Below are 13787 nucleotides of genomic sequence, written 5' to 3'. Positions count from 1 at the left end.
GCTGGGTATGGTGGCACATGCCTGTAGTCCTAGCTACTTGTGAGGCTAAGGCAGGAGGATCACTTAAGCCTGTGAGGTGGAGGTTGCAGTGAGCTATGATCACACCACTGCACTTCAGCCTCCCAGCCTGGGCAATAAGAGTGAGACTCCATCTCAAAAAAAAAAAAAAAAATCTTCACATACAATTTTGTGACTTCATTTTACTTCTACTTATCCTGAAGTTCAAAATTGTAAATTATCTTTCTGATAAAAACCAAGGAAATACTTATGGAAAATGGAATATTTTGGGAGAAAAGAGTCACTACAGGTTTTATTTGGTCCGTACAAAGACTTTAGTACACTATTTTTCTCTGTGTATCCTCTCCCTGTCTTCCTTGTCAGCTAATATTTGTAATAACATCATCAGAGTAACTTCTTTATTCAATACTTTGCTTCTAGTTTAATAAAGTATTTTTTAAAGCTTTGAAATAAAATTAGTATTTCCAGATTTGCAGTTGACTTTTATCATCAAAAATCTATAAACCCTTAAAATAATTAACTCTTCCCTTCTGTCAGCTGCTCTGGGGCAGTTTCATCCCCACATTCTGAGAATGAAGGGCCTGGCATGATGCCAAGGGGAAACATGAAGCCACAGAATAAAAATGGCTCATCTTTTCATCTCTGCACATATATGTGACTAAAAATATTTTGAGAAATTTGATAGTAAAATAAACACGACTCTACTGTAAAAGAGAATGTAAAATTTGCATACATTTAAAATATAAAATAAGAGACACTAAAGAAATGTTGACCTTATTGAGGCTCTCTTTGGAAAACTCCACCCTCATTGGGGTAGTCTGATGAAAACTGTTGACGACCATCTCATCTCAGAGTAAGCGCTATTTGCAGCATTAGTAATGAAAAACACCTTGGTTTTAGATCAGTGGAATTTGTTTTCATTCCCAGAGAGATTTAGGACTGGAAGTTACTATCTAAATTGACACTGTCAAGTTATTCCAAGAAGCATTTTTATGTCTTTTTTTATTACCAGACATAATACAAGACAACGTGTCATTTGATCAATGATGCTGTCATAAACCAACACCCATTTGTCAACCTGAAAAGAACAAATGACAAGAGGGTCAGGGATTGAAAAGAGAAGTCTTGTGTTAGAAGGCCACTGTCACATTGGAAGATGTTCCTGTATCATGTTGCTTTAAAATCACCTAGACTGTCCTCTCTCCTTCCCTTCCTCCTCCCATCCTCCCATTCTTCCCTCCCCATGCCTCACCTCCTTTCTTTCTTTTGGAGCCCAGCTTGTCAGTTTGTGATTTTTTTCAGATTCTTGCCAGAATTTCTATGTGGGTAAACCTCAGTATTTGTGGTCGCAGTCCAATTTGTAAACTTTAAGCAGAAAAGAGGTAAAAGCCCTTCAAGTATTAGAAGTTATTTAAATCCTGTAAGTTAGAACAGTGCAAATTCACTAACTTTGGCAGTAAGCAAGAGGTTTCCACAAAACAATGTCACCCTGACACAGTAAATCAGGGCTGCCTTGGCTTAGTAAGGGGTGGGTGAAGGTTGAGGACTAAGCTGCCCAAATTTGTGCTCTAACATCAGGCAGCAGATAACTACTACTACTGTCAATGGAGTTCACTTCTATTTGGCTGCTTGATGCCCTAAAGACATTTTTGTCTGAATAATGTGGGTCTCATTTCCACGTTAACTATATTCTTTGATCCCATATTGGTAGAATGATTTTAAGTCCTGGATACCTGGGATAGTCCTGGCAGTAATTACTAATAGAGTCTCCTTTCACTCTCAAAATTGTTCTGGTTTACAAGGTAAGCTAAATCATTTCTTTAGAAACCTCACTCTAAAAACTAGCATTAAAACTGAGCTATTTCCCATTATTTCAGAGCCACAGAAATAAAAATATAGAATTAATGCAGGTAATTTAGCCACAATGAGGTGGAAATGATTCAGCAGGACCATCTGGCAGAAACAAAAGAGGGACCATAGTCTTCCTGGGCCACCAAGGCAACCGAGGGAGGGACTCTTCTCCCCAGGAAGGGTGGCTGTGCAGTCCTGCAGAAGTCAGTGTCAGCCTGACAGTCAATCAGCCTCAGCCTGCTGCTTCTCAGTCCCTCGGTCCAACTGCCTGCTGCTCTGGCTTTCTAGGACAGGGCTGCCCCCAAGGAGTGGGTGCTGGCTTGAAAACCATCACACTTGTGTTTGAAGCCTGGGCTTATCACTTACCAGCTGTGTGACCTAGGGCACATTCACTTAACCTCTCTAAGCCTCACCCTTTCCATCCACAAAATGAGAATAATCAGAGCTGCCTTGTAGGGCTGGTATGAGGATCAGAGATTATGTAAGGTATGTAGCCTGATGTCTAGCACAAAATTAGCACAAAATAAGTAGAAGCTATTTCGTAGCCTAAATCTGAATTCTGAAGAATTTAGGTATGTGACTCTCCATATCTTATAAATGGGCTCCTCTTTTTATACGCATTGATCTCATCTCTCCTGTGTCAGTAAACTCCTTGAGGACAAAGTCTCCATTTTATACCTCAGTTTTGCCTGCAACCCTTCAATAAATTTCTGATCAATTAATCGGTTGCCTCCCAAGCTCAGGGAACACTCCCAGCTAGAGCCTGCCAGCTCTCTTTCCCCTTTCCCAGCAGGAGCCAAGATTTCACACCACCAGGGTTGCCTGAGGTACCCACAGGGAAGGGGAGATTATGAGGAAAGGCTAAAGGCCCCGTGTGGAACCAAAATAAATTATTCTTTGAAAGCAGTGAAATTTCACCGCTTCGCTCTTTTTTTTAACCATGTTCATAAATAATGGAAACACAGTATTATTTTTCTTCATTCCAAAGTATAAAAATAGAAAATAGGCCTTGGATTTTCAGCTTGCAGTGCTGTGTTGCTGAAAACTGACACTCCCGCTTTCACAAACAATGACCCTACCCTGAGATGCTGTTATGTGTTGAATATGTGTATATGCTGCATATATATACATATTTAAAATATTTTGTTTAACTAGGAGTTTGATTGAGAGGTTTAAGTGAGTGCAAGAACCAGATTAACTAGAAAATTGCCAAATCTATTTATCTTCACTGCCAGCTCAGCTTAAAATCAGTGTTTTCTCAAGCACTACAGCATACATAGTTAGCTACTAAGTATGGTGCTACACTTTAATTTGATTATATGCCTGTGAAATAAAGAATGTTGTGGTATTCAGTCATGTTATCATGGCTAAATGTTTGAGTTTTCCAAGGGAAGGGGCATTATCCTGGACTGACACACATCAACTCCTAGGGCCAGTCTTCTTTTGCAGCTATTGGGTATAGATCTGTATTAATACTGGTCTTACTATAAGTATTCCTGAGAACATTTATCTGCCCTGAGATTTTTAGAACACTTTCCCTGGTCAAATCAGGAACTACTGCTCCCCATCTTCCCACTGGCTCCTTACGTCAAAACATAAGACATATGACTTCCATATTAGCGTACCCCAATTCCCAAACATGCCCCCCTTCAATTTCTGCTTACTCTGAAATCTAGACATGTGGGAATAAAAACAGTGACCTATAGATCATTTGCTACAAACAAAATGTGATGCAGATTTACTACATTTTATTTTTAAAAGAGACCAAGACTTCTCTCTACAAGAAATTAAACTAATCTGAGAATTTCAGAATCCACTTTGTTCATCTAAAAGCAGCACCAAATTCCCCAACAAGCTTACAATTACATTTTTCCCCCACCTGTGATTACTTTTCACAGTAACATTTTTGTTGTGTAAATTGGCCCATACACTTCACTTGTTATCCAAAGTGGTCAAGGGCAAGTCAAAGAAGGTGAATCTTCACTCTGCCTGCAATAGCTCAGCTCTGACCTCCTCAAGTCCTGAGTGGGAGAATGGGTTTCTAAAGGGAAGTGCATATCCTTTGCCCAGTTTTTGATGGGGTTGTTTGTTTCTTTCTTGTAAATTTGTTTGAGTTCTTTGTAGGTGCTGGATATTAGCCCTTTGTCAGATGAGTAGATTGCAAAAATTTTCTCCCATTCTGTAGGTTGCCTGTTCACTATGAACAGACACTTCTCAAAAGAAGACATTTATGCAGCCAACAGACACATGAAAAAATGCTCATTATCACTGGCCATCAGAGAAATGCAAATCAAAACCACAATGAGATACCATCTCACACCAGTTAGAATGGCGATCATTAAAAAGTCAGGAAACGACAGGTGCTGGAGAGAATGTGGAGAAATAGGAACACTTTTACACTGTTGGTGGGACTGTAAACTCTGTAAACTAGTTCAACCATTGTGGAAGACAGCGTGGCGATTCCTCAAGGATCTAGAACCAGAAATACCATTTGACCCAGCCATCCCATTACTGGGTATATACCCAAAGGATTATAAATCATGCTGCTATAAAAACACATGCACACGTATGTTTATTGTGGCACTATTCACAATAGCAAAGACTTGGAACCAACCCAAATGTCCATCAATGATAGACTGGATTAAGAAAATGTGGCACATGTACACCATGGAATACTATGCAGCCATAAAAAAGGATGAGTTTGTGTCCTTTGCAGGGACATGGAGGCAGCTGGAAACCATCATTCTCAGCAAACTATGGCGAGAACAGAAAACCAAACACCACATGTTCTCACTCATAGGTGGGAACTGAACAATGAGATCACTTGGACACAGGAAGGGGAACATCACACACCGGGGCCTTTCGTGGGGTGGGGGGAGGGATAGCATTACGAGATATACCTAATGTAAATGACGAGTTAATGGGTGCAGCACACCAACATGGCACATGTATACATACGTAACAAACCGCACGTTGTGCCCATGTACCCTAGAACATAAAGTATAATAAAAAAAAAAATCAGTTTTTCTTTTCCTCTATTATTTGTTTCTCTGGGACTTCACTCTTTACTCAATTAAAATGGTAATAAAATAAAGACAGAATAAAATAAAGCAGAAGGGAAGTGCAGGTGAGTGAAGATATGTGTTGCCAATGGCAGAATTGTGGCAGCCAGTTCAGGCAGGGTCAGTGGTGTGGAGGTCCAAATATCCATATGGTCAGGGTTGTCTGCACGCCCCTTCACCACGTAAGCAAACTGAAAAATTGCCATTGAAAAGGCCCACTTTTGCACTGATGAGCAGTCTACTTCTCCCTTTCATGACAACAGCTGTGAGGAGAATAATATCATACATTCACACCAGTCTCTCTTACAGTATTTCCACATGCTTCTCTCATTTTGTCTTCGTGAGAACCCTGTAAGTGTTCACACCCCCATTTTGGAGAAGAAGAAATGCACTTCCAGATAATTGCAATGTCCTGAGATTCTACAATAATGACAAAGCTATGACTGGAGCCCAGGTCTCCAACTCCAGCATACTGCTCCTTCCTTTGCTGGTTGTTGACCTCCTCCCAACACTGTGAGTTCTCTGTCAAGTGCCTCTCCTCAGCCTCCACTGCCAGTATCCAATGAGCTTACCCTCCACAGGTCCAGTACTCATCACCAGCACTCATCCTAAGACCCTAAGTGCATGACAGCCAGGTGCAATTGTGCAAGTCGTGCACTGCTCAGTCCAAGAGGGTTCATTAACATTATGGCTTACATGACTGTCCTCTCAGTAAACTAAAGGTGTGTCATGCCCCAACAGGCCAGGTGTGGCTGGTTGTAGAGCTGGTATGCTAGCCTCCTATATAATATCCTGGTACATTTACATAATCCCATCTAATTCTATCTATATGTTCTATCCTTAATTTTTATTATATGGCATAATATAATAATTTATATTATGTGGTATAATTTATTTGGTATAATATATAAATTACATGATAAAGCAATAAAATATGAAAGCTTAATGTGTAAAAGACAAGTGTACTAAGAACAATGTTCTAATATTAATAATAATGTGAATTTAAGGATGCTAACTGGAAATATTTCGTGTTCAAAGATGATCATGTTGTACTAAACATTCACAAGCTATATCTTTACGGTCTCACCATATTACAAAGAATTTTAATTTCTGCCATAAATCTCACAGTATACATTTTAAAGCCTATAATATTATAGTAATCCTACATTAGATTCACAGAAACAATTGAAAATACAGGATAATAATGTATTAAATAAAAAAGGAACTTGTTTTTAAAAATAAATATAAACCTACCAAATAAGAATTTCTGAATGGCAAATAAATGTCTTTGGTCCCTTCATAATGTTATAATTTTAAAAAGACCAACCTACATTATTTTCCCTCTTGGGACATCAACATGCTTAGTTAGTAATTGAACAAATTTCTAAAAGCTGAAAATGAGTCTTCAACATTACTGTTGTCAGTCTCTCTATTGGTTGGCCTAACTTGTACTTTGAAAAACAATAATAAAGAAAGCAAAGATTACCTAGCATGGACAAGGATGCCCTCTAAGAGCTTGGGTACCTGTGGTAAATTGTTGGCAGAAGTGGCTGTCGTTATTTCTACCTTTGTTTGCACACCACTTTGCAATGTGACATTGTGTTTCTCTCCTCAAGAGGTGGCGTCAACAGAATCTGGTTGACTCCTTGAATCTGGTCTGGGTTTTGTGACTTGGTATGACCAATAGATCACAACAAAAGTTATGCATGGTATGGCAGTTCTGAGCCTCTGGAAATGCCATCAGATGAATACCACCAAGGCAGTCTGCGGGGGAATGTGAAGCATAGCTAAGTTATCCCGGGCAAAGTCATCTGGCACCAGCCAGATCCCAACTGACTCAATAGCTGACCCCAGCCAAGTCTAAAAATGCTCAACTGAACCCAGACCAAACTGCTGGCCCCCAGAATCACAAATGAAATGAATATTCGTTGTTTTCAGACATGATGATTTGGTGGTGTTTGTTAAGTATCAAACTCTAACTGTTTCAATACATAAGAAAATGTTCTTTAGATTAAGTTTCCTTTTGACAGAAAAGTCTTTAGTACAAATGTTTCTACCTCAATTCGTTCTACACTCCTACTTGTAGGACTTTATTTTTTATATAGCAACTTTCACCACTGTTAGAATGGCTTTCTTTCCAGCCAAATAGATGCACAGGTGTTTTCCCATTGACCCCAGAGACCTTATCTTCATATGACTACCCTTAAAAGAAAAAAAATGACCCGGAAATTAATTTCACAGATTTGTTTCTAAACCAGTTCAATTGTCTAACTGGTGACAGATCTTCCCTGATGAAGAATTATATACAGTTCTATGAAACCATGAAAGTCCAAGAAATAAAATCTGCCTGAAAGATCTATTTAGTCCTCCAGCCCTGTGGTACAAAAACGAGCTACTGCCTCATTGTTGAGATTCGAGATCTTTGAGATTTAGGAAACTTTAAGTTATAAAATCATGTAGCTAAAATGGACCTCGACTTTCCAATACAATTCCTAACAGATAGATTCCTAAGATGTCAATCATAATCATAACCATCATAATCATCACCACCTAATGTTTGCATAGTTCTTAATCCCTATGGAAGTCTGAGCAACCTGAAGGCAGTGCCAAATGCAAGGTGTCCTCTGAGATAAGGAATCACTAGAAAATAACCTCAAAAGGAAGTTCTTCATAAAGTAGAAAAATTGTGAGGACACACAAGGAGTGCTAGCGATAAGTTTAAAAGAATAAAGGTAGTCAGGTGGGAGATTTACAGAGGTAGAAAAAAGATCTATATTCCACATAATTTTTAAGGTTGAACACTTAGTAATAAGGCATTTCATTCCAGTTTATCACCACCAATCTCCTGCTAAGATGTTAAAGCCTTGTTTTCTATACATGATTCCCTTTTATATCAGAGAGGAGGTTTTTCTTTTCTTTCCCCCCCTTCTACATCTAATACTGTAGCCAAATGCAACTTCAGATAGCTGCTTCAGAGGGCAGGCCATATACATTCACGCCCTAAAACACTTTCTGTCTGGCCAGACTCTCATAAAGCTCATACAACTTAAGATGGAGTTAAACAACCCAGAACAACATTGTAAGTTCTAGCCATGTTAAAGCAACTGAGGTTGGACGTTATTCTAGAATGAAAATCTAGACTAAGTGCAGCACATTTAAAACTACGTCAGATAAGGCATGGCTGAAGGAATTGGAGATTGCCTCAACAAGTAAAAAAGATGATTCAAAAAGTACAAAATAGCTGGTGATGTGCTGGAGCCAGCTCCTACCAGCTCACAAGAACAGATTGCTAAATGGTAATTTTGCAAGCTGGTTGGCATCACCTGGGTAACTTGATATAAGCTGCAGAGGTAGAGATTACACCACGGAAATTAACAAATGCTACAAATCAGTTTTTTCTGGAGAGCTGGTTGTTGAACATTTACTAGCCTATCTGTGAGGTTAGTTGTCTTTAATTATTGGGGGCTTTTTTTGAAATGAGATTATATTTGGTTATACACAATGCTTCTCAAGGCTTTGCAGTACAGTATCTGCAAAGGCAAATGAAAATAAACTCCTAGGAGTTCCAGTGACATGGTTCAAAGTGTCAAGGAATCTAAACCAATATTGAATCTATAAAATAATGAGGGTTTATAATAACGGTAAAACTAAGATCCTAGACAACAATAAATGCATGTTACCTAATCAGCAAATAGCCTTAAAAACATAAAGTTTATGCATTTATTAGAAGGGGAGTTAGAATACTGATAAAATTAAACTGTATTAAGTAAAAGGTATAAGTATAGGGTAAAAGCATAAAGTCAAAGATAAAAATTTGAGAGTAACCATAAACATTTATAAAGAAATTATAAAACTTGCAAAACAGTAAATGGAACAAAATAAAACAAGAAAAAAAAAGCAATTAAAAAAACAGCACACAAAATCTCAGGAAATAAAACAAACAGCATAAAACGAAAACAAAGCATGTAAAACTAGAACAAATAGAAAGCATGTTGCATAGTAGAAAAACAAACATTTATATAGATCAGTATTATATAGAGCAATAAAATGTAAATGACTAAGCTCACCTGTTAAAAGAATGAGATTGTAGAAATGGATTAAAACACAAAATTCAGTTAAAATGCCTAGAACATAAAGACACAGAAAGGTTGAAAGTACAAAGGTAGAAAAAGCTGATATATCTATATTAATATCACATAAAATAGACTTCAAGATAAAAGGCAGTATTATGAGTAAAGTAAGATGTGACAAAAGATAGAAGGTTTAATTCACCAGGTATACCATTCTAAATGTTCAAGGCCCAAAGAAAACAGCCTTGAAATACATAAAGAAAAACTAACAGAATTATAGAGACTTGTATCATCCTGATCATGTGAAATTTCAACAGAAATACTTCAATTAGTTTAAGTAAAACTTAAAATGTTAGTAAATATATAGATTTTAGGAAAATAAGCTGAATGTATAGGGCAAAAATAGAACCTGGAAACAAGTAAACAGAGAATGTTGATTCTTCTCAAACTCACATTAAGTATTTGTAAAAATTAACTTGTGTCCTAAACCATAAAACACATCTCAATATGTATGGAGGAAAAATAGAATCAACACAGACCACATTCTCCTACCATTATGCAATTAAGGTGGAGGTAAATAATAAAAAACATAAATTTAAATATTTCTGAAGTTTGTAAATTTCAAAAACACATCTCTCAATTATCTATGTGCCAAAGAAGAAATTGTAATGGGAAATTGAGAAATATTTAAAAATAAATTGTAATGAAAGATCTACCTATCAATACTTGTAGAAGAGGGCCAAGGCAGAAATTATAGAAAAATTTACGGCTTTACTATATTATTAGAAAGGAAGAAAGGCTGAAAACTAATAATCTGACATATAAATAAAAGGTTTTAGAAAGGGACAACAAAAAAGGAAAAAATAGTCCTGGCGCGGTGGCTCACGCCTGTAATCCCAGCACTTTGGGAGGCTGAGGCGGGCGGATCGCGAGGTCAAAAGATCGAGACCACCCTGGCAACACTGTGAAACCCCATCTCTACTAAAAATACAAAAAAATTAGCGGGGCGTGGTGGTGGGCGCCTGTAGTCCCAGCTTCTAGGGAGGCTGAGGCAGGAGAATGGTGTGAACCTGGGAAGCGGCGGAGTTTGCAGTGAGCGGAGATCGTGCCACTGCACTCCAGCCTGAGCGACAGAGCGAGACTCTGTCTCAAAAAAAAAAAAAAAAAAAAAAAAAAAAAAGGAAAAAGTAAGAGCAAAAATCGTGGAAACAAAACATAAAGATAGAATTGGATCAGCAAAGGCTAAAGGCAAAAGTTGGTTCTTTGAAAGAACAAGTAAAATAAAGAGAATTTTGAAAAGGTTGATTAATGAAAAGAAACTAAACAGAAATAAACAAGACTAGAAATTGTTTAGAATAGATTTAAAAAGAGAATACTAAAAACCTTTGTGAGACTAAATTCTAAAACTTAAGTAACATGAAAAATTCCTAGAAAAACTATAATAAATCTAAGAAGAAATAGAAAGCCTGAATCATCTAATGACAATAAAGAAGTTGAATCAGGCCGGGCGCGGTGGCTCAAGCCTGTAATCCCAGCACTTTGGGAGGCCGAGACGGGCGGATCACGAGGTCAGGAGATCGAGACCATCCTGGCTAACACGGTGAAACCCCGTCTCTACTAAAAAAAAAGTACAAAAAACTAGCCGGGCGAGGTGGCGGGCGCCTGTAGTCCCAGCTACTCGGGAGGCTGAGCCAGGAGAATGGCGTGAACCCGGGAGGCGGAGCTTGCAGTGAGCAGAGATCCGGCCACCGCACTCCAGCCTGGGTGACAGAGCCAGACTCCGTCTTAAAAAAAAAAAAAAAAAAAGAAGTTGAATCAGTATGTTTAAAGTTTCATACATACACTAACACACACAAACATTCACACAGACACACACATATACACACAAATATAAACCACGGCTCAAATGTTTTTTTAGGCAAATACAAGCAGACTTTAAAGGAATATATTACTTTAATCTGAAACAGTTTTTTCTCTAAGAATAAAATGAGGGGGATTATACCCCAATTCAGACTGTAAGGCAAATGTAACCATGACACCAAACTATACAAGGACAACATGAGAAAGAAAACTCAGAAATTAATAATTATGCACTAAAAATTACTCATAACTAAGTTACAAATAACTTATGAACATAGATGCAAATTTTCTAAATAAAATATTAGGAAATGAGTAGTTTAATAGTATAAAATTATTATTGTAGCTCACGGGCAGTGGCTCACACCTGTAATCCCAGAACTTTGGGAGGCCAAGGCAGGTGGATCACCTGAGGTCAGGAGCTCGAGACCAGCCTGGCCAACGTGGTAAAACCCATCTCTATTAAAAATACAAACATTAGCTGAGCATGGTGTTGGGTGCCTGTAATCCCAGCTACTCAGGACGCTGAGGAAGGAGAATCGCTTGAACCCAGGAGGCAGAGGTTGCAGTGAGCCGAGATCACATCACTGCACTCTGGCCTGGGTGACAAGAATGAAACTCCATGTCAAAAAAATAATAATAATAAAGGAAGAGTAGAAGGAGAAAGAGAAGAAAGGGAAGTTGGAGTCGGGGAAGAAAAGGAGGGAGGGAAGAATGAATTGAAAGGAAAGAAACTCTGTACACATACACACATACACATACATAGAATTATTTGGATATGGATAGAATTGTCTGCATAGAAAATGTAATAAGGTAATTTAGATATAAGGTAAATATTCCAAAATTAATTGCATTTTTATAGTACGACCACAAACATAAAATGTCACTTTAAATATTGGTTTCATTTATAACAGCATAAAACAGGATGTTATCAGGAAACACATTTAAGGTATTAGGACATATATGGAAGAAAGTATAAAGTTTTATTTGAAGACATCAAAGAAAGGCTTAAACAACATGGTGCTATACCATATTCATGGATAAGAAGACTCGTTATCTTAAAGGTGATAATTTCCGCCTAAATTAATCTATGTAATCAGTATAATTCCAAACAAATTATACCAGGGTGTTTTCAAGGAGTTTAATAATCTGATTCTAAAATTCAGTCATAGGTCCAAAATAGGCAAGATACTGCTATAAGAAATAAGATAGAAGTATTTTCTTGCTGTATATCAAGACTTACTTTAAAGTTGTAGTAATTAAGACAGTATAACATTGATGTAATGTAGAAAAAACAACAGTGGAATATAAAAAAGCTTAGACACAAACCCACGCAAAATAGTTACTTGAGATATGAGAAAGGTAGTTTTACAAGTGAGAGAAGAAAAGAGGGACCATTCAATAAATGGTTTTGGGACAAATGTTTATCCATGTGGATAAAACCATTATGCCATCAGATAAAAAACAAATTGAGTCCTTTACTCACACCATAAATATCCATGCCAAATAGATCAAAGGCTAAAATGTACAGAGCGAAACTAAAAAATTTTAGAGAAAATATAAAATAATATTTTCACCACCTCAGGATTTTAAAACTTACAGGAGAATGAAAACGTAAATTATGGTATATTTATGCAATGGAATATCATACAGTAGTATAATATTAATAAACTACAGGTACACATAACAGACACAAAATCAATAAACTACAGATACACATAACAACATGGTTATTTCTTTAAAATGTCTAGTTAGTGTAAAATAGTAAGTAGCAAAATACTACTTAAAGAGTGATAGACTTTGTGTAAAATCTAAAAACAAGCAAGAAATTAAATAATATATTCTTTGGAGATACATGCATTTTGTGATGATTAATTTTACAAGACAAATGAAATAATAACCACAAAATTCAGATTAATGGTCACCTTGGGCATAGCAACACAAGAAGGTAATAAAGGAACATCAACTAAGTAGATGCAACAGCACAGGCTATGTCCTTTATTCTCTAGCCCGCAATTGTTTGTTGCATTATTATGCTTAATAAATTACATTTATGTTACCTGTAAGTTGTGAATATGACATAGCATTTAAAATAAAAATCTCAATCTTAAAAAGATTTGTGCTTATTATACAAAGACTAATTACAGAACTCTCCAAAAGCTAGGAGGGGGATTATGGGGCAGAGGAATTGGGTAAAAGGTTTAATTGGTAGTGGGTTTCTTGTCACTGGAGTTATTCAAGTACAGATGAGAAAATCCTTTTAAATTAATATTATTACTTAAACTTAAGCATTAGTTGGTTGATTGAATTAACTTCCTTCCACATCTGAAAGACTATAACTCCTTGGATCAGTTGATGAACAAACTAATTTAACTGTTCATGTTAGCCAATTTGTTAAAAATATGAAGTCCATATGAATACGGCCTTTGTCTGCCAATTCCAGAATTAGAATAAACCAGTTGCTCCCAGAAAAATCTGGGGATCAACTTTACTCCCCAAATCACTTGCTTCTGTTTTTTTCTTAATAATTTAATCACTCATTACATGGTTTTCCTTGGTAAAGCAGGCGAGAGGGAAGGAGAGGTGGGATAGGTATGTATTTTTAACATTTTCATGAAGCTCAATTTTACGCAACTAATTATCTAAAGATAGTATTGAAACTAATTTGAGCAGGTAATAAGTTGTGGGCAGGATCTTACAGAATACTCTGCCTTTTAATCTTCATAGATTCTAGAATTGAAAGTACAAAGCCACTTTTCTAAAATTGTTGCCAAACGTTCCTCAGATCCCTCACCATCAAGGAGAGGAATGCCAACAAAAGTGCTGGGCTGTCACCTCAGGGAACATTTAAAACTAAGTTAAAAGCATAGATTAAATAAATTCATTTATGCCAACTGCCAAAAGGCAAGGGCAATCTTCAGAGCCTGGA

The 13787-nt window shown here is 37.0% G+C and overlaps 1 long non-coding RNA gene across 1 annotated transcript in view; it reads right to left on the bottom strand.

The window, feature by feature from the left end:
- The window catches only part of LOC105465007 (uncharacterized), a 400763-nt gene that overhangs the window by 85984 nt on the left and 300992 nt on the right, over positions 1-13787 (bottom strand). The window lies entirely within an intron of this gene.

The sequence above is a fragment of the Macaca nemestrina genome, chromosome 13 (assembly GCF_043159975.1).
Source record: "Macaca nemestrina isolate mMacNem1 chromosome 13, mMacNem.hap1, whole genome shotgun sequence".
NCBI lineage: Eukaryota > Metazoa > Chordata > Mammalia > Primates > Cercopithecidae > Macaca > Macaca nemestrina.
The sequence above is the reverse complement of the archived record's forward strand: the minus strand, read 5'-3'. Positions and strand labels throughout refer to the sequence as shown.